The sequence below is a fragment of the Nymphaea colorata genome, chromosome 13 (assembly GCF_008831285.2).
Source record: "Nymphaea colorata isolate Beijing-Zhang1983 chromosome 13, ASM883128v2, whole genome shotgun sequence".
NCBI classification, from domain to species: Eukaryota; Viridiplantae; Streptophyta; class Magnoliopsida; order Nymphaeales; family Nymphaeaceae; genus Nymphaea; species Nymphaea colorata.
Window position 1 is genome coordinate 3,547,449 of NC_045150.1, and position 24,977 is coordinate 3,572,425.

A 24,977-nucleotide genomic window follows, 5' to 3' on the forward strand; every position below is an offset into this window, starting at 1 on the left:
CCCCAAATTTTTCTAAAGGACTATGATGTTTTATCAAGTGCGAAATTCAAATTTAGGCACAAGATTTCCAAATACAACTTTCAGATCCAAATTAAATCCAAAATACTACTTTCAGATCCAAATTAAATCCAAAATACTCTCTTAGATCAAATTAAATCCAAAATACTACTTTTAGATCCAAAACCCAAGTTCAGATCCAAATCAATCATTTAAGACTAATTTGCCCTTCCTTTTGACCAAAACCTCCTTTTAGAGGGTGATTTTAGTCTTTTTTAAACAAGACCGATTTGCCCCTCCTTTTGACCAAAAAACCTCCTTTTAGAGGTGATTTTAGTCTTTTTTAAACAAGACCGATTTGCCCCTCCTTTTGACCAAAAAACCTCTTTTAGAGGGTGATTTTAGTCTTTTTTTAAACAAGACCGATTTGCCCCTCCTTTTGACCAAAAAACCTCCTTTTAGAGGGTGATTTTAGTCTTTTTGGTAAACAAGACCAATTTACCCCTCCTTTTGACCAAAAAACATCCTTTTAGAGGGTAATTTTAGTCTTTTTGGGTGGACAAGACCATTTGCCCTTCTTTTGGCCAAAAAAATCTCCTTTTGGAGGGTGATTTTAGTCTTTTTAGGTCAAAAAATTCAAATTTTGGGTTTTGGCTCCAAAATCCTCTATAAATACCCCCCATATCCTCCCTCTTGGGCAAGATTGGTCCTTGGGAGAAACTCTAGTGTATTCTCACTTGAAGACTTAGAGTTTCTCTTGAGCTCTCTCTCTCTCCTCTTCCTCTTTCCATTTCCTTCTCCAACTTAGAGCAAGCTACAACACTCTTGGAGCTTCATTCAAAAGGGGATCTTCAAGTGAATGTGTTCATCTTCCTTAGGTCATTTCCATTAGAGGTATGTAATCTTCATCCATCTCATTTATCTTTTTTTTCTTACATTAATATTTTATTATTATGCTATTTCTTTTTCTTAAACATAGTCTTGTTGTTGTTTTCATTTTCTCTTCTTATCTTCATCTCCCCATGGCCAAAGGAGATAGCACTCAACCTCATTTTAGAGACAAGAGGCTATGCTCAAGTGCACCGGGAGCATGAGAAGATGAGATGATATTTATTTTATGATTAAATCATGCTCTTTCAAGTATTCTTGTTGTTCTTGTTCTTTCTCTTTATTAATATCTTCTTGCTCTTTTTCTCTTCAATATATTCTTGTTGTTGTTTTCTTTTCCTTAATGAATATATTTTTGTTGTTATTGTTATTTCATTTTTCAATATAGTTTGTTCTTGTTATTTTCTTTCTTCCTCATCTCCCATGACCAAGGAGATAACCCTCAATCTCTTTTTAGAAACAACAGGCTATGCTCAAGTGCATTGGGAGCATGAAAGATGAGAGGATATTTCATTTCATGATTAAATCATGCTTTCTCTTTTATTAAATATAACATTGTTTCTCTTTCTACATTTTCTCCTAATCTTCATCTCCCCATGGCTAAAGAAGGTAGCTCTCAATCTCTTTTAGAGACAAGAGCTATACTCAAAGTGCACCGGGAGCATGGAAAGATGAGATGATTTTTCCTTTTAATCATGTTCTTTCTTTTCATAAATACATTCTTATTGTTCTTTTGTTTCCTCTTATTTTCCTCTCTTCCTCATTTCTCCATGCCAAAAGAGATAGCTCTCAATCTCTATTTTAGAGTCAGAGGCTATACTCAAGTGCACCGAAAACATGAGAAAATGAGGTGGTATATCAATTCATAGTTACATCATGTCTTCCCTTCTAATTGAACTTTGCTTTTCCATCATCCTCTTTCTTTCTTCCTTCTTGAATGTTATCTATATATTATGCATGGATAGTTACTTGTTTCTTTACTTACATGTGAATGTATGGTGGGAATGAGAGTGTGGTTTTAGGACTCTTTATTTTCATATTAATTTTTGAGGTTGGGACTTGTTCCAACCCGGGATAAACCCTCACGAAAATGTACATGTTAATATGCATTTCCATGTCATTTTGCTCTAGTTTCCTTCTTAATAATCACATTAGGAACCCTAACGAGTGCCTCGTTATGTTGCTTGTTTTTTCCATACCCAACGGTGGAAGAAATATATCCCTTACAACAAACTAAATAATAATATTCTATGGCTTATATAAACCATATTTTTCAAAATATTTTGAAAAAGAACCTTCTAACATGGCCTTAGGGTCTTAGCTTAGACTCTTGCATGAGTCCAAGCTCCCCTCCGGCCCACATTAAACTTGAAGTTGGTAATTTTAAGTTGTTCCTTGATTTTTCTAATCTTGTGAAGCTATGGATATATACACATGTTATATACATTTTTGCAAACATGATGACCCCCCATCTTTCTCTCTCCATGCTTTCACTTTTCATTTTATAAATTTTCATATGTGCATGAATACGTATGTACATGTGCTTCATTTCCTCTCTTTCAAATATTTATTCCTCTTTTCAAGACAAATATCTTCTCTTATAAAATTTCTCATATCCATATATGCGTATGATATTTTTCTTTTCCTCTAAAATCTTTCTTTCTCTTCGAATCAATACATCTTTTCTCTTAAGCTATCATATATGTGTATATGTGATGGTATGTACACATGTTTGCATGTCTTTCTCTATATCTCTCTTTTTCCTTTCATAAGAGTGTTTTATCTCTTGTATTCTTTTTAACATTCTCCTCTCACGAACTTTCATTTACCAACTTGAATAAGAACACAAACCAAGTAATGACCCAATATTGGAATCATGCTTGATGGTCTACAATCTCTATCCCTTTTCAAAAACTTTTCCTTCTTATATACAATAATTATAACAACGAAATCTTAGATGTATGTTGTGGTAGGAATGACTTTAGATGAATGTTGTGGTAGGAATGTTTTACATTTTTCAATTATATAGGGTAAATGCATCCATGCATTCTCACCCTCTTTATTTCACTTATGATCACAAGCACCTCTCCAAAAGAACTTAAGTAAGAAGGGATGGAGCTCTAGCTAGGTGGTAACCGAATTAGAGCAAAATCTCAAACCTTCTTAAAGTATTAAGAGAACACTAAAGTGATTTCAAAATGATTTCACAAGTTTTTCAAATGATATTTACTAGTTCCACTTTTTCCTCAAAACATTTCACATTTTCAAACAATTCTTCAAGAACCTTTTCAAAAGTTAAAAGAATAAAAAAGAATAAAAAAGATGTTTAAGTTAAAACGAAATGCATCAATGATAAACATAGTCCTTGGGTTGATTACCCCTGTAAAGGCGTCGGGAACTACCGACGGGCGAGTCCCTTTCTTTTCTCTTTCAAACAAAAACCTCATTTTTCTGGAACACTCCAAAACCAATAAAAATTTTGGGATGCAAACAGATGGCGACCGTGATGGGACCCGTCATCGTTTGGCTATGATTATAATTGATGCATTTTCACTAATTTGAACATCTCATATATTGCCAATGATAAAGCATGTCCCCTATTTTGACCTCGACCCCATTGGCATTTCATTGCATTGTTTGGTGATTGTGATTGTTTTCTTGCACATAGGACTAATTGAGAAGGATCAATCATGTTCATACATATCTATGATCACATATCACCCTTCTCAATTTAGGAGTTGTTTGAAAACTATGTTTGCTCTTCTATTTTAATCTTCAAACTTAGCAACATTGCATTAGAGACAACTCATTTTATATGATTTCTCATATTTCAAAATTTCTCATACCTATTTGTCCCGGTCATCATGTTGCCGGGCTTTGTCTTTGGCGGTAGCACAAGACTAAGCCTTACAACTAGACCACACCTTGGGCGGGAACGCCCCTCGTTAGTACCATGAGTGGTAATTTATAGTATATCGACGAGTGATCAAGAAGAAGTTGATGAACTCTACCCTTAGTTTCCTAAGGAAGAATCTATGCTCGTACTAAGCCATTTGGCTAAGGTATATAAGCATAACTTGATATCGGATTATCGTGACACAAAATTATCTCAATTAGGTTCCTATACCCAATTTCTAAAAAAAGAAAATTATTTCATGATAGATGTTGATGTGCGTGAAACCTTATGTGATGATTTGCAACCTCATTCCACACATCTACCTCATATTGTCTTTGTCAGCCTAGTCAATGTTTTCCACTAATTCAATCTTTATCTTTTAGAGTCATCATTCAAGATGTATTCTTTCCAACGTGGTGTCACATTCCCTTATGATCACATCCTCTTTGGGGAAGGTCCCGAACGGTCCACCTACATTTCTCTTGAGTCTCAACCTTTGGCTCCCGAATGGTATCGGACTTGGCACCCACCTTCTCTCGGATGTTTCCTTCTTACTTTGAAGAATGTGGGCTAGAGACAGTGGCAGCTGGAGGAATGCAGTTAGTTGATGGAAATTTGGTACATGCAATCGCCGAGCGTTGGAACCCAAGAACCTCCTCTTTTTGGTTTCCATGGGGAGAAATGACAATATTACTAGATGAATTTGCTAAAATACTAGACCTCCCTACCCCAACTTGTAACCCAAATGATCTATTGGAAAAACAATTCCTTATGAACCCAACCAAGGTCAATGCAGATGACCTCATTGCTCACTTTACTGGACGAAAAACTTAGCCTTTAGTAGGAAACCGTGAAAATCAAAGCATCAACATGAAAAATTTGTATGAAGAATTTGGAACCTATGTTGAACCTTCTACCCTACCTCGAAAAGCCATAGGGAGAATTAAACATTGTATGATGCTCTGCACAGTAGGAGTGACCCTTTTTACCAATGAAAGTGACCTATTAGATGTTCGTATTGCCCAACTTTTCCGAGTATGGGGCATAGAGGGAGCTGACACTTGTCAGTAGTAATGACAGCCTTAGCCTTCCTTTACCGAGGACTCACCCGCTTTACCATTGGAGATATCGACTTCATAGAAGGATGCACATATGCTTTACAATTGTGGTTCCTCAAGCATGCGGGACCCCAAGCCAGCCTATTCAGAAACACTGATGGATCATTGACAACCTTGGAGCAATACCGTCGTTTGATCAACCAATTGAATGAAGGAGAGATCATTTGGGATTATTGTGATCGTCGGCAGAGCCTACCCCGATACACTCACCATCATCATGGGCGTACCACACTCTTGGGCCCTTACTTCATAGTTGATTATTGTGTTGATAGATGTATGAGACAGTTCTCTCAAAGGCAGAAGATGGTCTCTGTGCATGCACCAATTGGAGCTATTCCCGAATTTGACCTTAGTTCTCCTCAATGGATGGCATTGTTTGCAGTAGCTCGGCAAGAATGGAAGACACAAATATCATACACTTGGTTCATAGGCCCAGTGGTGAAGAGGGAATATGCTGAGTGGTGGGATGCCAACTGACCACCATCCATCCTTCCCTAAAAAGTTTTATGTTGTCAACTTTGTCTTTCTGTCGTTGTCATCTTTATTAGTGTCTATGGATATAACTTTTAAAACTTGTAATGCAATATGAACCTTCATTTTGTCATCATTTCCGTCCAATAACTCTATTTTCTTAAGTCATAAAGTGAATACTTGAAAGCCAACAAGATGGTTGAAACTAGATCGCAAGCTAAGCAGACTCTTCAAAACGAGGCTTCATCCTCTGAACTCCGTCCAGAAACACTTGGCCTCCCAGCAATCGAGCCAGAAGCTTACTATATGTTCCGTTTGTTCATGGAGCGATTCATAAAGGAGCAAGAAGAGCAAAAGGCTTTGATGGTTACTCCAGAGCCGGATAATGAAAAGACTGCCAAGCGGAAAAGAAAGAAGAAAAATAAGTCTTTTGTTGAAAATCAGGATGAAGACCATTTGGGTTCAGATTTGACAACTAGTAAGGAAGAAAAACCTGAACTGTTTTCTCTCAAAAAGAAAAAGACAACAAAGAAAAATTAAAAGGGAAAAGATGTTATGATAGAAAACAGCTCACCCAGTCCTATCACCACTGAAAGTTTGGAAGAGAAGCCCAAAAGGAAGAGAAAACCTACCAAGAAAGTAAAAAAGACAAAGAAATACATCACTAGCAGCAGCTCAGTCAGTGAGAGTTCTGAAGAAAAAGTAAAGGAGATCAAGGGCAAGAAGAAAAAGACCAAGCAAGAATTGGTCGAATCAAGTGATGATGAAAGTCCGACTAAGCGCAGATTCTACGAAATGGAGAAAAGAATGAACAATCTTGAGCTTAGGGGGAAGGAGAAACGTTCATACTCATGTGAGGACTACTACCTTGGCATTGAAGGAGACGAAGACGTGAAAGGCTTGCCCAGAGAATTCATCAGATATGATGGAACCACTTGTCCACACGTTCATCTTTCAACCTTTTTCAATGATTGCTACAGAATTCGAATAAATAACAGAGCTTTGTTTCGATATTTTCCAAGAAGTCTTGAAGGCATTGCCGCACAATGGTATAAAGAAAATATCAATCCAATCGAGCTAAAGGAGTTTGTCAAGTTGATTAACATGTTTGTTGAAAGATTTGAACAAAATGCTGCCATGGCTCCAACCCTCAGTACCATTTGCAGTCTTCGTCAGAAACAGGGAGAAAAGGCTCGGGAATTCATCCAAAAATGGAGAATTCAATGCAATAAGATGAAAGAGCCTATTTTCTGAGACACAAGCCTTGTCACTCATTAGGAAAAATCTTGCCTAACCCTTGAAAAGTCTCATCCGCAATGCCCCGATCAAAACCTTTGCTGAGTTGATTGAACAAGCAAACTCGATAGAAGAAGGGATTGAGGAAAGAGATTTTGATGGAAGTATTGCTCCTAAGTACAAAGAAGATGGAAAGAAAGGAGGAAGGACACAACTGCATGCACACTTCATAGCCAATGCTGGCATTAGAAAGGACCATGGCAATAACTACAAGCATGACAAAGAAGTCAGTTTCAAGAAGAACACATAGTTTCTCAAAGGCGACGATGAAAGGAAAAACAAACACCCAGGTTGGAGCTACGACCGAAAATTCACTCCTCTGAGCCAGTCTCGGGAGAAGATCCTGGAATACCTTCTCGCCAAAGGAACTATCGTCTTGCCAAAAGTATCAGAGCCTCCGAAAATGATGGGAAAAAATAAAGAAAAACTGTGCAAGTTTCATCGTACTCCTGGTCATGACACTGAGGATTGTTTTGTCCTCAAAAATATTATTCAAGACTTCATCAACAAAGATGTCAAAATTTGTGATGATAGCACCCCTGAGATACTAAGGAATCCATTCCCTGACCACGGAAAGGCGGCAATAGCCATGATCACTACAGGCACTCCACTTCCGTATCATCCACAAGAGCACATTCTACCTTATATTGGGAGTAGTTCACACAAAGTCATGGTGGTAGACCAAGGTAAGGAACCTCTAGATTTCATTGCTATGATGAATGGCAGGATAGAAAGTTTGCCCAAGAAACTTCCCATGATTCCGAAGACTTTTATCTTACAAGGCGACAAATCATCAAATGACTCCTCAAATGAAGATCCATGCTATTTGGATGTTCTCCCTTTGGAAGAGCGTATGGATGAGGGAGACTCTGTTCAAGCTTCTAAAAATCAGTCAATTACCTTATCAGAAAAAGACCTCTCAAAATGGGGATATTTCCATGAAGATGCTCTTTACATCGTTGTTCAGGTCAATGGGATGACGGTGCCACATGTCTTGATTGATGGAGGAAGTGGTTTGAATATTTGTCTTGATCTCACGGCTAAAACATTGGGGTTTCATGAAAACAAATATCGTTCTGATAATACCAAGATCTACAGATACGATGGCCAAGGCATGAACAACAAAGGTACCCTCGACATGAATGTGATCATTGAAAATACTAGCCATTGCATTGTATTTCATGTGGTAGATGTACCACCATCATACAACCTGCTTTTGGATGACCTTGGATCCATCAAGTACGAGGGATCCCATCCACTCTTCATCAATGCCTGAAATGGAATTTTGGTCCATCAATCATCACTGTCCGTGCTGAGGATCCGGTCGAGAGGTTGATGCAACCTATGCTCCCTAGGCCGATTGATCCGGTAGATGTACCGAGCATAAGAACAACAAAGGACAGACCTTTGGAAGAATGGATGCAGAACATGGAGATAGGGGAACCATCCGGGAATGCTTATACTGTTTCAAGCAATCGTGCAAGTTACCAAGAACACCTATTGTATGTTCATTTCATGAAAAACCCCAAGGGTTTTCAGTTGCTTCTGAAAGGTGGCTACCGTCCATTCACTGGCCTTGGGAAAAATAAAGATGGCATCTTGCAACAGATTAGCATCTCTTTTCAGATGAACATGAGAGGACTGGGATATCATGAAGAAATTTGAAGAAGATCTTGGGGGCTAAAAGTATTCACTTTTGTTTCAAAATCCTCCCATGAATTTTGTAATTTTGAACATCTTTTTGTTTGGTCTCATGAGAGGACTCATTCTATGAACTAAGAACCTTTTTTTTATATATGCAAATGCAAGTAATTTTTGTTGTTGTTAATTTCGTCCAACTCTTTCCTTTATCCTCTTTACAGGATGTTGGAACTCAATATGTCTCAGTTTATTCTTTTTCCACGAAAGTCCCCCCAGAAAGCATTTATTGAAAAAGCAGTCGGTGAAATGGAACCTATGACAATACCCGAGTCAAAATTACCAGAATTCACTCAGATTCAGAAACAAGAACATCCCTCATCTTTGGTGAATGATCCAATTGAAGAAATTAATATTGGAACCAGTGAAGATCCTAAAATTATTCAAATTGGCACCAGTTTGTCAGTGGATGAGAAGAAAAGATTGGTGGACTTTCTTATAAGTAACCAAGAAGCTTTTGCTTGGACTTATGAAGACATGCCAGGCTTAGACGGCCCTGTAAAAGAAGGACTAGGGGACTTGCTAAAGGCAAAATTCATTCGTGCCATTGATTACCCCGAATGGTTGGCGAACATCGTGGTGGTCCCCAAGAAAAATGGCAAAGTTAGGTTGTGCATTGACTTTCGAGACTTGAACAAAGCCACACCGAAGGATGATTATCCTCTTCCAAACATTGATCTGTTGGTAGACAGTACTGCAGGCCATGCAATGTTTTCTTTCATGGATGAATATTCGGGATATAATCAAATCAAATTAGCAGTCAAAGATCAACCTAAGAATGCTTTTACTACACCCTGGGGCACTTTTTGTTACACGGTAATGCCATTTGGGTTGAAGAATGCTGGAGCAACCTATCAAAGAGCCATGGCCGCCATCTTCCATGACCAGATGCATAAAATCATGGATGCATATATCGATGACATATTGATCAAATCCAAGACAAGAAAAGAACACACTGAAACTCTTGCCCAAGTATTCGATAGGTTTTTACAGTACAAGCTTCGCCTGAATCCTCAAAAATGTGTGTTTGGGGTTGAGTCAGGAAAACTGTTGGGTTTCATGGTCAGTAAGAAGAGAATTGAAATGGATCTTACAAAAGCTAAGGCAATAATCGATATGCCCCCACCTACCAATATCAAGGAGTTGCAAAGCTTGCAAGGACGAATTCAATCCATCAGACGATTCATTTTCAATCTGGTCATGAGATGCGTGCCATTCAACCAGCTGAGGAAAGGTGTCAAGTTTTAATGGGGTTTTGAATGCCAACAGTCATTCAAAAGAATCAAGAAATACCTTCTAAATCCACCAATTCTAAAACCACCAACGTTGGGTAGACCATTGTTGCTTTACATCACAGTGAATGAGTCAGCATGTGGCGGCTTTTTGGCACAATATGAGGAAGGAAGTCGCATCGAACATGCAATCTATTACATTAGCAAGACTTTTGTTCAGTACGAAAAGAAGTACTCTCCAATAGAGAAAACTTGTCTGGCATTGGTTTGGATGTGTCAGAAGTTGAGACATTATTTATTAGCTTGTGAGGTCAAGATACTCTCCAAACTAAATCCTCTCAAGTACATCTTGGAACAACCATTCCTTAATGGGCGTATCGCCAAATGGAAAGTTCTGTTGATGCAATATGATCTTGAATATGTGTCTCAAAAGTCAATCAAAGGACAAGCAATTGCGGATCAGTTAGCAGACTTCCCTCAGTACGAAGAAATCAGAACAAATGATGAGTTTCCAGATGAACATGTACTAAGTTTGGAAACGGTTTCAACATGGAAGATGTACTTTGACTGGTCTAGAAATGTGATGGGAGCAGGCATAGACATCTTACTCATCACTCCAGAAAGCAAAATGATCCCGTACTCTTTGAAACTTGATTTTCCATGTACCCATAACATGGCTGAATATGAAGCCCTCATACAAGGACTTCGTTCTTTATTGAGTTTTCAAGTGAAAAGAGTGCATGCCTTCGGTGACTCTCAGCTTATTATAAACCAAGTGAATGGAGAATGGCAAGTCAAAGATGAAAAGTTGGTGCCATATCAAGAAATTACTACCTCCTTAATCTGTCAATTCGAAGAAGTACAATTGGCTCACGTAAAGAGAGAAGGTAACCCTATTGCGGATGGCCTCGCGAGCTTAGGATCAACCATCACTTTTCGAACCAATGAAGCAATCCGTTCTTTTGAGATTGGAAGATTAGAACACCTTGCTTTTGAAACGATGGCTCATGTTCATCATATCCAAGGGGGGAATACGCCTTGGTACCATGACATCAAAAGGTACATTGAAAGCGGAGAATTCCCAACTGAAATGCTTAAAAATGAACACAAAGCAATACAACGTATATCAGCGAGGTACTTTATCCTAGCAGGGGTATTATACAGACGTGGATTTAGTAGTGAATACTCTCGATGCCTTGATGAAGATGAGGCAAAGAAAGTAATCGAAGAATCACATCGAGGAGATTGTGGAGGCCATGTTGGTTACCAAACCCTCACCAAACAAATAATTCGAGCAGGGTATTATTGGCCTACCATGCAAAAAGATTATCACCAATTTGTCAAAAGATGCAAAGAATGCCAACTGCATGCTCCAGTAATTCATGCCCCAGCCTCTCACTTGCATTCTGTGACATCTCCTTGGCCATTTTCAATGTGGGCCTTTGACGTAGTCGGACCGATATCCCCTGCAGCTTCTAACGGCCATAAGTATTTCCTTGCTGCAACAGATTATTTTACCAAGTGGGTAGAAGTCGTCACACTCAGAACAGTGGAAGGACGTCATGTAGTGTCCTTCATTCACAAAAATCTTCTTTGCAGATTTGGAGTCCCTCATGATATAGTATCAGACAACAGAACTCATTTCAAGAATGAAAAGATGAGACAATTGTGCAGCAAGTATCACATCACGCACCATTTTTCAGCTCCTTATTACCCCCAAGGCAATGGACAAGCAGAGGCTACCAACAAGATCCTGATCCGCATCTTGGAACGGACAGTAGAAACTGGAAGAGATTGGCATGAAAAGATGCACAACGCTCTATGGGCATATCGCACCACTATGAGAACTCCAACAAATGCCACTTCAGCAGAGCTAGTCTATGGAACGGAAGTGGTTCTACCATTACAAGTGTTGAAAACTGCTTTGAAGTTCGCTTCTCTCATAGAGCTCCCTCTTACTCAATATCAACAGAAAAGGCTAACGCAACTCGATTTGCTAGATGAAAAGAGGCTAAAAGCGGCTGAATATGCTGAAGCTTATCGCCAAAGGGTAGCCAGACAATTTGCCAAGTCAGTTATTGAGAGACAGTTCAAAGTGAATGATCTGGTCCTACGATCTGCAGTATACTTGAGAGGACGACCACGAGGCAAGTGGGCACCAAATTGGGAAGGCCCATATGTCATTAAGGAAGCTTTGCCCCACAATTCATACCGACTAATTGATGCTGATGGGGTGGAACTTGCCGATCCTGTTAATGCCCTTCACCTCAAGAAATTTTATGCCTAGTTTTCTTGTATTCATTTTCCAATCAATGTCAAACATTTGTTTTTCCACATCGACTATTCAATCTAGATTCTTCCCAGTTGTAAAACATGACAATTACACTGGGGCATTTTTATTTTTATTTTTATTTTATTATTATCGCTCAGGGCTTGAGAGCATCCCGTGCAAGTAAAGGGTTAAACCTGCAATATGAGGGCAACCCATGCAGGTAAGGGGTTAAACCTGCAATGCTAGCCAAAGCAACCCATGCAGGCAAAGGGGTTAAACCTGTGCTACAAGCCAAAGCAACCCACACAGTTAAAGGGTTCAACTTGTGATGCAAGTCAAGACAATCCATTCAGGGGGTTAAACCTGAATTTGAAATCGGCAAATCCATGCTGGTAAGGGGTTAAACCTGTAATTTAAGCTCAAACAACCCATTCAGGTAAGGGGTAAAGCCTGAAACATCTCTATGAAAATGTCTTGTTTGAAAAATTTGTGGCGTTTATCTTTGTCACTAAGCACGGCTAACACCGGCTTATTAACAAAGAGGGGCATCTGTAATCACCCCAAATTTTTCTAAAGGACTATGATGTTTTATCCAAGTGCGAAATTCAAATTTAGGCACAAGATTTCCAAAATACAACTTTCAGATCCAAATTAAATCCAAAATACTACTTTCAGATCCAAATTAAATCCAAAATACTACTCTTAGATCTAAATTAAATCCAAAATACTACTTTTAGATCCAAAACCCAAGTTCAGATCCAAATCAATCATTTAAGACTAATTTGCCATTCCTTTTGACCAAAAACCTCCTTTTAGAGGGTGATTTTAGTCTTTTTGGGTAAACAAGACCAATTTACCCATCCTTTTGACCAAAAAACATCCTTTTAGAGTGTGATTTTAGTCTTTTTGGGCAAACAAGACCGATTTGCCCCTCCTTTTGACCAAAAACCTCCTTTTAGAGGGTGATTTTAGTCTTTTTTAAACAAGACCGATTTGCCCCTCCTTTTGACAAAAAAAACCTTCTTTTAGAGGGTGATTTTAGTTTTTTTGGTAAACAAGACCCATTTGCCCCTCCTTTTGACCAAAAAACATCCTTTTAGAGGGTAATTTTAGTCTTTTTGGTTGAACAAGACCAATTTGCCCCTCCTTTTGACCAAAAAATCTTCTTTTGGAGGGTGATTTTAGTCTTTTTAGGTCAAAAAATTCAAATTTTGGGTTTTGGCTCTAAAATCCTCTATAAATACCCCCTATATCCTCCCTCTTGGGCAAGATTGGTCCTTGGGAGAAGCTCTAGTGTATTCTCACTTGAAGACTTAGAGTTTCTCTTGAGCTCTCTCTCTCTCCCTCTTCCTCTTTCCATTTCTTTCTTCAACTTAGAGCAAGCTACAACACTCTGGAGCTTCATTCAAAAGGGGATCTTCAAGTGAAGATGTTCATCTTCCTTAGGTCATTTCCCATTAGAGGTATGTAATCTTCATCCCTCTCATTTCTCTTTTCTTTTTTTCATTAATATTCTTATTATTATGCTATTTCTTTTTCTTAAACATAGTCTTATTGTTGTTTTCATTTTCTCTTCTTATCTTCATCTCCCCATGGCCAAAGGAGATAGCACTCAACCTCATTTTAGAGACAAGAGGCTATGCTCAAGTGCACCGGGAGCATGAGAAGATGAGATGATATTTTATTTTATGATTAAATCATGCTCTTTCAAGTATTCTTGTTGTTCTTGTTCTTTCTCTTTATTAATATCTTCTTGTTCTTTTTTCTCTTCAATATATTCTTGTTGTTGTTGTTCTTTTGCTTAATGAATATATTTTTGTTGTTATTGTTATTTCATTTTTTCAATATAGTCTTGTTCTTGTTATTTTCTTTTTTCCTCATCTCCCCATGACCAAAGGAGATAGCCCTCAATCTCTTTTTAGAAACAACAGGCTATGCTCAAGTGCATTGGGAGCATGAAAAGATGAGAGGATATTTCAATTCATGATTAAATCATGCTTTCTCTTTTATTAAATATAACATTGTTTCTCTTTCTACATTTTCTCCTAATCTTCATCTCCCCACGGCTAAAGAAGGTAGCTCTCAATCTCTTTTTAGAGACAAGAGGCTATACTCAAAGTGCACCGGGAGCATGGAAAGATGAGATGATTTTTCATTTTAATCATGTTCTTTCTTTTCATGAATACATTCTTATTGTTCTTTTGTTTCCTCTTATTTTCCTCTCTTCCTCATTTCTCTATGGCCAAAAGAGATAGCTCTCAATCTCTATTTTAGAGTCAAGAGGCTATACTCAAGTGCACCGAGAACATGAGAAAATGAGGTGGTATATCAATTCATAGTTACATCATGTCTTCCCTTCTAATTGAACTTTGCTTTTTCCATCATCCTCTTTCTTTCTTTCCTTCCTTGAATGTTATCTATATATTATGCATGCATAGTTGCTTGGTTCTTTACTTACATGTAAATGTATGGTGGGAATGAGAGTGTGGTTTGGGGACTCTTTATTTTCATATTTATTTTGAGGTTGGGACTTGTCCAACCCGGAATAAACCCTCACGAAAATATACATGTTAATATGCATTTCCATGTTATTTTGCGCTAGTTTCATTCTTAATAATCACATTAGGAACCCTAACGAATGCCTCGTTATGTTGCTGGTTTTTTTCATACCCAACGGTGGAAGAAATATATCCCTTACAACAAACTAAATAATAATATTCTATGTTTATATAAATCATATTTTCCAAAACATTTTCAAAAAGAACCTTCTAACATGGCCTTAGGGTCTTAGCTTAGACTCTTGCATGAGTCCAAGCTTCCCTCCGGCCCACATTAAACTTGAAGTTGGTAATTTTAAGTTGTTTCTTGATTTTTCTAATCTTGTGAAGCTATGGATGTATACACATGTTATATAGATTTTTGCAAACACGATTACCCCCCCATATTTCTCTCTCTATGCTTTCACTTTCCATTTTATAAATTTTTATATGTGCATGAATACGTATGTACATGTGCTTCATTTCCTCTCTTTCAAATATTTATTCATTTTTTCAAGACAAATATCTTCTCTTATGAAATTTCTCATACCCATATTTGCGTATGATATTTTTCTTTTCGTCTGAAATCTCTATTTCTCTTCGAATCAATACATCTTTTTCTCTTAAGCTATCATATATGTGTATATGTGATGGTATGTACACATGTTTGCATGTCTTTCTCTATATCTCTCTCTTTCCTTTCATAAGAGTGTTTTATCTCTTGTATTCTTTTTAACATTCTCCTCTCACGAACTTTCTATTTACCAACTTCAATAAGACCACAAACCAAGTAATGACCCAATATTGGAATCATGCTTGATGGTCTACAATCTCTATCCCTTTTAAAAAACTTTTCCTTCTTATATACAATAATTATAACAACGAAATCTTAGATGTATGTTGTGGTAGGAATGACTTTAAATGAATGTTGTGGTAGAAATGTTTTACATTTTTTCAATCATATAGGGTAAATACATCCATGCATTCTCACCCTCTTTATTTCACTTATGATCACAAGCACCTCTCCAAAAGAACTTAAGCAAGAAGGGATGGAGCGCTAGGTAGGTGGTAACCGAATTAAAGCAAAATCTCAAACCTACTTAAAGTCTTAAGAGAACACTAAAGTGATTTCAAAATGATTTCACAAGTTTTTCAAATGATATTTACTAATTTCACCTTTTCCTCAAAACATTTCACATTTTCAAGCAATTCTTCAAGAACCTTTTCAAAAGTTTTAACTTCAAACTTTCAATATTTTCTACACCGCATATAGAATAAAAAAGATGTTTAAGTTAAAACGAAATGCATCAATGATAAACATAGTCCTTGGGTTGATTACCCCCGGTAAAGGCACCGGGAACGGTCGATCCTCGTACCGACGGGCGAGTCCCTTTCTTTTCTCTTTCAAAACAAAAACCTCATTTTTCTGGAGCACTCCAAAACCAATGAAAATTTTGGAATGCAAACACTATTATAAATTGTACAAGGATTTTCATCTTATATTGTTTTTATCAATATAACGTTGTATCAAATATTTAACTCACCATATATGAAAGTGAATTTCAGGTTATCACAAGCGAATCTGTCACTTACTGACATGTCAGATTTACCATTTATTTCATCAAGGTCAATACGTAGCTCCACCAACAAATGCCTGCAACAACAATTCAAATATAGTCATGAAGCTTTAGACATTTGTGACAATTATCAATGTCTGAAGAATAGAGGAATTAGAGTCAGCTGGTTATTTTCCTAACTGATCCATAAATCGATTCATAAGATGTCATTCACTAATAAGCTTCAGTCGGTTCATTACTAAACTGATTCTTCATCAGTTCATTGCCTGACTGCTTATTAACATATCCGATTGATCAAACTTGATCATCAAAGGAATCATTATATTTGTACTATTGAAATAATTCAATCTCATGCATAAAAACATCATATACCTTACTTTTATTTGGGTATCCAATACATATGTATTTGTAAACAATTCTTTAATTTCTAGATCTGCATTTGACATGCATTTTTGAACTCCAAAGATCTCAATATGGATCTAGATTGTGTGGATTTCATTACATTTATGAGTGTTATCTTACACCTCGTGGCGTATACTGAAAAGCAAATTCATTCTTAAACAAGAACTTACTTAGTATCATACTAGTATAGTTGGATTCACAAATAAACAAATAGCATAATAGCTATATTATATTAGCATGGATCCAAACTAGTAATATCTATAATACAACTAATATGAATTTAAAACACATTATCTTCATTGAAATATTATACAATATGATTCTACAACCATATTTTGATCCATGCTAACCCACACCTCTTTTGAAAATATCAAGTTATCATCTACTAGCACTTTAGAACTTTAAAACTTCAAATAAACACATTCTTGATAGTATGAACTTTAGTTCAAGAGTGTTATATTACATCTCTTGAACATGTATTAAAAGCAAAATTCATTTTCCTAATAAAAGAAAAGCAAATAAATATTTATTCAATAGTTCTCTAGAATGATTTTGGATCTAGAATGACAACAAATATCATAATATGATTAGATCCAAAGATAAACATGATAACATATATTGGAACCAATATAAGCAGAATATACATTTTTTCTCACATATCCAAACAAGTCAATTTAGTTATGTATCTAAACTTTGTGTAATGTGGATTTTACCCGTTCAAATATAAAAATTCAGATCATATCTAAATAGATCGAAACACAACAATAAGAAAAGATAACAAATATCTCATCCCAAATAACAATATAGTTCTCTTAAGTCAACACCAATTTTTTTTTTTATCACTTTTAATATGACGCTAATCTAAATCCATACCAACTAGCCTTCTGGCCCTTCTCTGATAAGAGCAAATAAAATTTCATGTACTAGAACTTTAGTACAACAAATCTTCAAATAAAAAATATTTTGTTAATATGGATTTCATCATGTGTAAGAGTGTCACCTTACAGTTAACTGTAGGCAAAAAGCAAACATGATGATGGATTGGATTCAATGTGAGTACAGATATTTGAAGCCAATGATCCAAAAAAGTTAATTTGGATCTAAATCTATTATGAACCAAACATAATGCTATATGGTTCTTCTTATGTCTAAGAGTGTTGATTTACACCTATTAGCATACCAACACATATCATAATATGTTCAAATCCAATATAAAAAGGATATAGATCTTAAACAAAAGATCTAATCAAGTTATATCAGATCAATGGTCCAGAAGAGTGCGTGTTTTTAGTGGGATCCAAATTCTAGCAAAAAAAACTTTCAGGGCATATCTAATTATCATCACAGATCCAAGCACCAACAATATCCAAAATATAGTCAACATGGATCTAAACATGAAAGGATCCAAATACTATGAAAACATGATTCAAGAGTAATATCGAGATCCAAGCGAGTATGCTAGTTAAGGCCAAAGAAAATAGTTTTTCCACACAACATAAAACTTTATCTTTTCGTATGTCTATCTTCACATAGACAATATCCCTATCGCTTTGAAAACAAGGAACCCACAAATTCAAACAAGATTCTACCAAAGTTAAAACACTGCTGGGGTCCAAATCATTCAAACTTAATTTCAAGAATTTAAGTTTTAAAAGGAATTCTTCTCCCATTTATTTCCTTTTTCTTTTCTCACGAATGAGCAACTTAGGCTTGTTAGAGCCCCCTCCCCTTTGTTTTATTTAGCATATGGGAACCAACATAAAATAAATTTTCTGAAAATATCAAGAACAAGAAAAAAAACTGCTGCAATCAGTTCTCGGTTTTTTTTTTTTTCAGAAAATGGATGGAGAACCTCTTTTAGTAATTCCATAGGAATATAAACCCACTGAGAATATTTGGAACAGTTTAACACCATTTATAAAATGCATAAAACATGAAGGACGATAGAGTAATTTCGAACTTCGGATATACATACCTCTCCGTCGACTTCCTTTTTGATTGCTTTTCATTTTTTCTCTCTCCAGCACCTTCTTCTTAGGGGACTCTGCCCCTTTTCCTGAAAGTTCCACCGAAGATTGCCAATTTCCGGTCAGTCCAACGATGTTGGATGCTAGTGGTGGAGGACATTCACTCCCGGCATCCACAGAGTTGACATTCTTGGGCTGGCGAAAAAAGTTAGAGAGAAAAATTTTCTGGCGCCTTTGCTGGAAGGGAGAATAGCCGAAAACTATAGTGGCTAAGAGAAGATGTGGCTCTTATGGTTTGTCTTCCTCTTGAGCTAAGACATAAACCAGATCCAACTCAAGAATGATGGTTTTATTCCTCCCTTTCTCTATAGTGGCTGTGAGATCGCCACTTTCTGGTGACGATGTCAGACAGCCAAGGGCAAACAATGGCTAACTCCGGCGACCACAAAGGGCCAGATTCATGCATAGAAGTTTCGGGTGTCAAGAGTTCTGTCAATCAAATCTGACCTCTGCAGGGGTTCTTTACCACATAGCAATAGGAGACTAGGCCAACACAAGGATTAGACCCTCAGGGGTTATTTTCCTTCTGAGTGAAACCAGATAGAAACCCTTGTCCAATACTTCCCTCTGATGTCAAGTATGAATCCCCCTCTTTTTCCCACTAGAAGATGATCTCTTCTCGATTTCGCAAGCATAGTATTGGCAGTGGTCTGCCACTATGTTGGTTTACTCATTGCCCATCTTACATTTCTCATTCTGCAGTAGTGTCGGAAAACCCCAAAAGCCTGGCATAGGTAAAGCAGTCATTTCTCTTATTTTCTTCCTTTTTTTCTTTTGTTTTCTCACTGTAACTGCTGCGTAGGCTTCGGTTTTAGTGACTGAGAAGATAGCTGGAGCCAGATCGGCACCTGCAAGGTTACACATTTTGTTCCCAGGGGTTCTTTTCCTCCTGAGCAAGATGTTAATTTTCTCTGTTGGATGATACAAATGTTTCAAGAAAAGAACAACAAACCGAGCTCATACCTGTAACTTCAAGGGCTGGGTGTCCATGTAGCAACCTAGAAGGGAGAGGTGGTTCCGGCCACACAGTAAATTACCGACTACTTATTGTTATTATTATTATTTTTAAAATATTTTCCACTCTCCCTTCGTTGTTTCTTCTCTGTTCTTCCCTTTCCTTTTCACATACAGAATTCAAAAAGAAAAAACCACCAAATTCATAGGAAAGAAAAATAACGACATGGCATGCGACAGGTAGGGCTGCACAACGAGTCGAGCCAACTCGAGCTCGATTCGAACTCGCTCGCAAAAGCTCGGCTCGAGTTCAACTCATTTATAAACGAGTCGAGTTGGAGTTGAAAGTTAAACTCGAATCAATAAACGAGTCGAGTTCGAGTTGCAAGAACTCGACTCGTTATATTAAATCAATTAGTTGAAAGTTAAACTCGTTTTTAAATTTTCTAATTTCCTCCTTTTTTTCCCTCTCTTCATCCTTTTAAATTTTCTAATTTCCCTCCCTTTTTCCCTCTCTTCACCCACATTTCTCTTTCCTCACCACTCATTAATTTTTTCTTCCTTTTTTTCTCTTTTCCCAAAACGCTTCCTCCTCCCCATCGTTATTTCCTTTTTTCTCTTTTCCCGACACGCCCCTTTTTTTCCTCCGCACGTCTTCATTTCCTTCTCTTTTTCTCTTTTCCCAATACGCTCTCCTCCCCACGTCATCCCATGCATAACTAGTTAAAAAAGAAGGCATTGTCAATAAACGAGCCGCTCAAGCCGAGCTCGAGCTTGAAGACAGTCACTCGAGTCGAGCTCGAGTTGACTAAACATGAGTCGAGCCGAGCTCGAGCCGGCCGAACTCGAGCCGGCCGAACTCGAGCCGGACTCTGCTCGTGTGCAGCCCTCGCGACAGGTAATGCCATAGTCAGAGCAACAGATGGTAAACAACCATTGCATTAGAAAATCGATGCTAGAATGCATCACCATCAATACCTATTCTCTTTTAAAATACTTGCATGATATATTTCTAGGTGCAAAATATACAAATTGGAGACAACCGAATATGCAATCATATTAAATCTCACCTGACATGTTATCTAATTTATGTACACATACTATGAACAGGTGAATGACCATAAACAGCATGCATATGCTAAGTATCATGCATGCCAACATACAATAAAATAGCATCATACAAAGTGTGCATATCAAGCACTCACAAACATAGACAATATCAGGTTTTACAAACGTTAGATTAACTAACTCACTTTTTCAACATTTTTTTTTTGTTTTGTAGGTTGAATAATGAGGCTCTGATACCACTATTGGAGCTACGACAACAAAATAACTTTTGAACAACTCTTTTGAATGGCTCTGAGTCTACCCAGCAGGTACACTAGCCTCAGCAGGGGCAACAACAATAGTAACAGGAAGAAGAAGAAAAAGAGAGTCAGAATAATTTTCAGGTTCGCTTCTAGGAGGCACCAGCTAATCTCACGATCAACCCTAAGTATAAGATAAAATGGGCTTTTATAGACTGCCTCCTAAGGTTTTCCGTTGCCTAGCAATGGTTATGGCAAGAAGGATTTGTGGACAGTTTTTTTATTTAATCTTGTAACAGCAAGTGGGCCCTTTTACAATTACAAGATGGAGAGATAGGGCTCATGGCCACTATCCCACACCTTTTCCCACTGAGGTGAACCTGACATTCAATATTCTTGACCACAGGTTGTGTAGCACAGAGAACACATAGTCGTAGTCTATTCTTCTCTTCCCAAATAGGGCTGGACATCACACCGGGCCGGCCCGATAAAAACATCTAATTTTTAGCCCAATTACTTTATCGGGCGAGCCTGATTCCCTGCTTGGCCCGATTATTAACGTGTCAGGTAGCCTTCTTTTGGACGGGCAGGGCCAGGCTTTTTCTGGTGAATGAAGAAGTGCAAACCATAAAAACAGAAAAAAAAACTTGTTCTTACAATTTCAAGACGCACCTGCACATGATACCAACTTTTTGGCTTCTTTTTTCTGAAGCATGTAACAACTTGATTGATGGTGCAGACAAAGCAGAAAGATGCTTGTTCACAAAGTTTCCATAACTGCAAGATTAACTGGATTCTCTTGCAAGAGCTTTACCAAACCACATATCACCCATTACGTAGCAGCTGAAAGAGGGAAATCAATCTGCAGCATGCTTAGCAACTATACCCACATCTATTGTGCATCTTTGAACATCTAAAATTCGCTTTCTAGGTTTCCAAAATTACAGGATTAGGACGATAAAGATCAAAGGAAAAATCACACGCATCAATTTTTATGTACATGCAAAAAGGTGGTGCATAAACAGAAATTCATAGTAGTGGAGGGAGAATCCCTTTTGGTAGTCTATGGCGCTCTCTCCTGTACAAATTTAGGCTCAAAATACCAAAGAGAGAGTAAAGAAAGTTTTAAGTACAAAGAAAAAAACTGTAGCAAGTCAAAAAGACCCACGTATAATTTCTGAACTTTGAGTAATGCAATGATGAACCTTTGTACCCATTTCTTAGCATCCCCATTTCTTAGCATCGATTTTCTCAACCAGCAGCAAGGGGCAGTTCTAAACCCATTCTAAAAACTGACAAAGTTCATTGTCTAAATAACATGATTTCAATGCGGAATGAAAAGTTTAAGATACACTCAACAAAGATTGCAGTCCTACACTCGCCATGATTCAATGGCGAAATTAGGGCTGAACAAACAAGAGCAACATCCGCATTTTATTCCCATTGAGCAAAATCTGATCAAGCTTTGTTATGCGACGTCCTTCTCCTTCAGCTATGATTTCACTGTAACAACCACACCCATTGCATTTGCATGAGAAAGCAAAGAGAAAAAGAGAGAGAGAGAGATCTGATATAGTGCAACACTATGTTCATAGCATAAGAAACCATTATCATTTTCAGAATAAACTAGCTTGTGTGTGCATGTGTGTCAAGGAGATTCTATAAAATGTCAAGGAAATGTTATAACATTTTACCACAATGAAATATGAATCATGCTAATTCATCACCAGAAGATTCCTCCTTTATCTTCAAAACTACAAAAAACACATCACCACAAGCAAACTACAATGTTAGTATATCATGAAAAACAAAAGGAATAATTAAAATTTAACATTGAACAATGAACATCTTACGTTTTGCGTGAGATATCTTCATTACAAATCCAACTCTGTGCAAACTAGTGCTTCAAAAGTTTCAGGAGTGGTCATACATCGATAATCATTAATGATTCTTCTAGCTGTACTGAATGCAGACTCAGATGCAACCGTGGATATAGGAATTGCCAATATATCTCAAGCCATTTTAGATAAAACTCTATATTTACTTTCATTTGCCTTCCACCAAGATAATATATTGAAGTCTTCATTAGGCCAAGGTTGTTTTATTAGATCAGTTAAATATGCTTCCAGATTTGTGTGAGGCACTTGAGGAAATGCAGAGCTCATGTAATATGTGAAGAAGGTATCTCTCGAAAAATCTCCATCTTCTTCAAATTCTACAATGGTGTTGTTTGCATTTTCATTTTCTTCATCGTTTGTACCATAACATTTTCGTACTCAAAATATAATTCATGATGACTGCTCTCTACTTTTTCATATTGTACCATTGCATCAACTTCATTTAACTCTCATGCACATACTTCAAATATCCCAAATTAAAGCTAGGATCTAAGACAAATGCAATTGCAAAGAGGACATTGTAGTCATTTTTCCAATACTTGCCAAATTTATCTTGCATTTTGTATGCTAATGACCTTATATAATCATTGTCTACCACACGATGTGTACGCAAACGTTTGCGTACCTTCTGTATTTCTTCAAAAACCACATTAGCTATTACATTTCTAGTAGCATAGAAAAAATTTGTAACATCATAGAATAAGTTCAAAAACTAGCACAAGGAAGTTGCATAAGACCATTGATCATTAAAATGTACATTTATATAATTGAGATCTACAGAAGCCAAATGTTGAAATGCATCTTTGTAGAACAATGCATCTCTCAACATGACATATGTAGAGTTCCATCGAGTTGGAACATCATATGTCAATTTCTTTGTACCATTCAAACCCACTATTCTTATACAATCCTTAAAAGTGTGTAATCGCTTTGGTGATCTCTTTACATATTTAACACTTTCACAAATTTTTGAAATTATATTATATAGATCCTGCATACCATTTTTAACCATAAGATTTAAAATATGCATACCACAACGAATATGCAAATGTTGTCCTTTCGTTGGAATAAGATTTCCTCTTCCTAAGTTCCTTTTCAGTGTAGTTATTGCACTATCATTCGTCGAACAATTGTCAGTAGTAATAGAAAATAACTTTGATTGAATGTTCCATGAGATGCATTCCAATAAAACCTCACACAAACTATTTGCATTATATAGTGGAGGTACATGTACAAAATTGAATATATGAGCATGAAACTTTCAATATCTATCAATATATTGTCCTATCATGCATAAATAACCAATGTTTGGTGTGAAGTCCACATATCAAATGTCAATGAAACTCGCTGCGTAGAATCATTTATAAATCCTTTAAATCGGGATTTCTCAGTCTTATAGATTGACATAATTTCTCTTTTCAATGTTCTTCTAGAAAATGGAACAAATCTTGTATTGCAAGCTTGAAGAAGTTTATATTCTGCCAAACTGAACGAAAGCTTATGTGCTATTACACACTTTGACACCAACTTTCTTATAGACACCATGTTAAATTTTTGTATACATAGAGAAGTTGCACCAGAGTCACTAACTGCAAGTGATAAAGTTCTTTGTTTTCCTTCACTAATTAGCCTATTTAAACAAGATTTCATATGTCGACTTAAATGACTAGTTCCATTAGCACTGCATCCTTTCAGTCGTTTTTCACAATGTTTGCATTTGACAAACTTTTTTCCCTTATATTTAACCAATGTAAAATCAATCCATATTTTTCTCTTAGAGACCGCTTCTCTCTCAATAGATAAGATTCGACTGATTCCATAATAGGAGTTGGACAATATTCTTTGTCAAAAGAACTAGGTGACGTAACTGACATAAGTTGAAATAACACATGTAAATAACCAAGACAATAAAAAAGAACAATAAGTTCCACAATAGAGTTTGTGAGAATGGACTTATTGAAACGGTTGATGAACAATAACTAAGATATAAAAAGTTGCAACTTATTGAAAGAAACAAACATACCAAAATATATCATATAGAAGATTGAGAGAAGTTACATGATCAACAGACATACCAAAACATGATCTTTGTTGCAGACCTAAAAGAGGAGCATTTCAAGAATCGAATATAGCCTGCTGCCTGCTGCCTGCTGCCTAGGCACTCACGACTATACTCAAGCAATAAATCTATGACTCAAGTGCTACTCGATGCCTGTTGCCTAGGCACTCATGCTGCAGCTTCATTTTCAGTCCAAAATGCTAACAGTACTAGCCTACTAGGCCATCATATATGGAAAACCTACACATTCCTTCTTATTTAATAAAAAATTTTTACATGAAAGACAGTCTATGCAAGACATTTTTTAACTGCACCAATGAACACATAAATGGAAAAAAGCTGCCAGAT

At 36.9% G+C, this 24,977-nt stretch overlaps 1 protein-coding gene across 1 annotated transcript in view; it reads right to left on the reverse strand.

Annotated features, from left to right (window-relative positions):
* LOC116267012 (protein kinase STUNTED-like) overlaps window positions 1–24,977 on the reverse strand; it is a 67,264-nt gene that overhangs the window by 37,564 nt on the left and 4,723 nt on the right. The gene's annotated exons all lie outside the window — the stretch shown is intronic.